This window comes from Cucumis melo, chromosome 5 (genome assembly GCF_025177605.1).
Source record: "Cucumis melo cultivar AY chromosome 5, USDA_Cmelo_AY_1.0, whole genome shotgun sequence".
Classification (NCBI taxonomy): Eukaryota; Viridiplantae; Streptophyta; class Magnoliopsida; order Cucurbitales; family Cucurbitaceae; genus Cucumis; species Cucumis melo.
The window spans coordinates 16110837-16114465 of record NC_066861.1 but is presented as its reverse complement, the minus strand read 5'-3'; the positions used below and the strand labels follow the sequence as shown (position 1 = coordinate 16114465).

Sequence of the window (3629 nt, the reverse complement as noted above, 5' to 3'; positions counted from 1 at the left end):
CGGGAGCACTAGACTGATATGTGCATCCTTCGGGAGCACAAGACTGATATGTGCATCCTTCGGGAGCACTAGACTGATATGTGCGTCCTTCGGGAGCACTAGACTGATATGTGCGTCCTTCGGGAGCACTAGACTGATATGTGCGTCCTTCGGGAGCACTAGACTGATATGTGCTTCCTTCGGGGGAACTAGACTGATATGTGCATCCTTCGGGAGCACTAGACTGATATGTGCATCCTTCGGGAGCACTAGACTGATATGTGCATCCTTCGGGAGCACTAGACTGATATGTAGGGTACCCCCGAATAGAAAGTTAACTGTTGTCCCCTAACGGGCCCAGTAGTGGGTCCCTTACTGGGTATGTTTATACTCACCCTTTCTCTTCTTTAACTTTTCAGGTAGGGGTACAGCGAGGGGCAGACCGACGAGAGGCAGGAAGGATGCGTGAAGGCCATATGGACGCGTCTGGTTTTCTTATCGCTTCCGCTATGTATTTTTGTCAGAATATTTTGACTTGTGATTTCGAACTGGTGACTTGATATTTTTATTTTGTGACTTTTTGATTTATTTAAAATAGGGCCCGAAACTGTCTTTTGTAAGGTTTCTAATGTTTTAATGAATCGTAACTGGTCCGTTTTAAATTTTATGTTGAATGGTCGAGTTTTGGTATTTGGTAGTGACCTCAGCTTAGTCCGGAAAGTTGGGTCGTTACAGGTAGATTCAGAGTCGTCAATGAGCGTAAGTTTTCTTCTCTGTATTTTTTATTCAAAGCATGTTTAACCATAAAAAATTGTTTTTGTAATTTTTTGCCAATGTATTGGTATTTTTAAGGTTCCAATTAAAATTGGATTTCTGTAATTATTTCGCTGAAAGGGTTTTCATCCCTTCATATACATCATAACACAATAGACTCTATGCCCAACTCAAAACACGTACTGGCAATCGATAACGAAGCTTCAGCAGACTAAGGCAGTCTATCAGGCACCGGAAACTCGATCTCTGCCTGAAAAATGGGTAAAACATTTTGGAAAGGATGAGCTATGAAGCTCAGTGAGTGACTCAATTTAAAACTATGAATTTAAATATAAGAGCACATGAAAACTTTACACATATAAATCTGTTTATACAAGTCGTAAATGTAAACATATAGTAGTAAGAATAGCTTTCTCAAATACTCAGCATGTTCGTCATTGAAATCTAGCAAGGCATATCAAGTATATCGATTAAAATTGTTTTTGTAATTTTTTGCCAATGTATTGGTATTTTTAAGGTTCCAATTAAAATTGGATTTCTGTAATTATTCCGCTGTAAAGGGTTTTCATCCCTTCATATACATCATAACACAATAGACTCTATGCCCAACTCAAAACACGTACTGGCAATCGATAATGAAGCTTCAGCAGACTAAGGCAGTCTATCAGGCACCAGAAACTCAATCTCTACCTGAAAAATGGGTAAAACATTTTGGAAAGGATGAGCTATGAAGCTCAGTGAGTGACTCGATTTAAAACTATGAATTTAAATATAAGAGCATATGAAAACTTTACACATATAAATCTGTTTATACAAGTCGTAAATGTAAACATATAGTAGTAAGAATAGCTTTCTCAAGTACTCAGCATGTTCGTCATTGAAATCTAGCAAGACATATCAAGTATATCGAAGCATTTTAACTAACATGACAAATCTACGTTGTGTAGGGTACACCCAGTACAACAACGTTTACAAGCTCTACGATGTAGTGGGGTCTGCCCAACACTTCCATTGTCTTTGTCGTAGTGGGGTTCACCCAGCACTCACGACAGTATCGTTGTTACGGAGTACACTCAACATCAACAACGGAATCTAACTAGTGTGCACACGGTAATCTCTAGCCTCAGGCTCAAGATCTCAGTCATGTAGTTAATGAAAATTTCATAAATCATCTATAAATATTAAGACATGCCTGCTTATAAATTTTACACAAAGCTTGAACTTTACTCAGCTCTTTCGTGGAAAACTATAGTTCTTAAAACTGAACTTCTTACTAATTCATGCTTTGCTTAAAACATTATGGTTTAAATACTTTCCAAACATTTAATATCTACGTGCTAGCATAAATTTCTTTAAGAAATCTAGTCTCTAAATGCATACTTGAAAATAGTCATGAAATTCAAATACCTTTCATGGCTTTGTAAATAAACATTTATCGCATTCAATCATAATAACAGTTATGGAAAATATTTCAAAGTTGGTTTTGTCACTCACCGTCTTAGGCTAGATCCTTGGTCATAAGCTCGGTTTAATTCTTCTTGGCCTGCCAACAACCCAACCGAGTATTAGAACTCTAAACATTCTGGTTTTCTAAAGATATACATAACATGTCGCACCAAAGATGATGTTTACGAAAACAAGGCTTAAGAAATAAAATCCTATTTCAACAACTCTCTGAAATTTCAAGATTTCTAACATAAACTTCAAATGACTATAATTTTCTCAATATTTAACCAAAATGAGTGTTCTTTATATCAAAATCTTCATTTTGAGATCTTATAAAACTTACATGAAGACATGTAAATCTGATTTCCTATGAATAAACTCAGATAACCCTCGAAACAGAACAACTTCCACAATCGCACGCACGACCCCTTTAACTTTTCCCTACAATTTAACTGATTTTTAGTCATTTTTGGTTCATGATTTCTTCATGAAAGTTGTAGTAAATTGAATAAACTTTCCAAGCATACTAAATAGAGATACTAACTCCACCGATACACTCTGAAATATAAGAAAAACCAGAGACCTCCTGATTTCGAGTGAAAACAAACTGCCCTATTTTCTTCATCAAAAAGCACCCAATGAATATCCGAATTTGCTCCAACTTTCTTCATACAATTTGTTTGAAAATGAGTTAGCTTTCAGTAAATGTAAATCTCACCTCTTAATTTCTTTTGAAGAGTTCAAACCGAATTAAAAACCAGAATTTTCTATTAAATGTTTGGCGGCGATGGGAAGAGAAGAAGAAGAAAAGAAAAAAAATGAAATTTTCTTCTCTTTTTTTTTTCTTTTTATCCTTTCTTTTCTTTCTCTTCTTTAATTTACTTTATAAAACCATTTAATATATAAATATATATATTTACACTTAATTTCTATTTTTTTTCCACATTTAAAAAATTAAACCAAGAAAATATCGGGTTTACAAATTGAGACTTACCAATTCACCTTGACAAAAGATTATTTATAAAGACCATTACTTATTACCAGTGTGTTGACAATTGAGGGTGTCGAACCAAAGGAGTGGAGGCAATTCTAACTTGAATTCAAACTAGGAAGATTGTTAGACAAACTAAGAGAACATTAAAGATTAAGCAAGAAATTTAAAGAATCATTTTGTGACAAGTACCAAAGCAAATTCTAAGTTGTTGTTCAACTCAAGATAACAGAATGTATCAAAAAAACTACTCAATTGATAAAAGTGAGCCAAGAGTAATAGGGAATTTTAGGGTTTTCTTTATCATTGGGGATCTAAAAATGCAAAGTAAAAATTGAGAGGTTTTAAAGATTTTTGGTCAAATTAATTTTGGGACCAAATTTCTTGAACTCTAAAATTAATTTTTTCAAGATTTACACCTTTCTTTCATAGTAAGAAT

The 3629-nt window shown here is 34.5% G+C and overlaps 1 long non-coding RNA gene across 1 annotated transcript; it reads right to left on the bottom strand.

Annotated features, from left to right (window-relative positions):
- Positions 1-735: 735 nt before the first annotated feature.
- LOC127149525 (uncharacterized) lies at positions 736-2641 on the bottom strand. The gene is made up of 3 exons (XR_007821222.1): positions 2543-2641; positions 2248-2296; positions 736-1003 (listed from the first exon to the last, which is right to left on the bottom strand). It is a non-coding gene; the product is annotated as an uncharacterized LOC127149525 (long non-coding RNA).
- Positions 2642-3629: the final 988 nt, after the last annotated feature.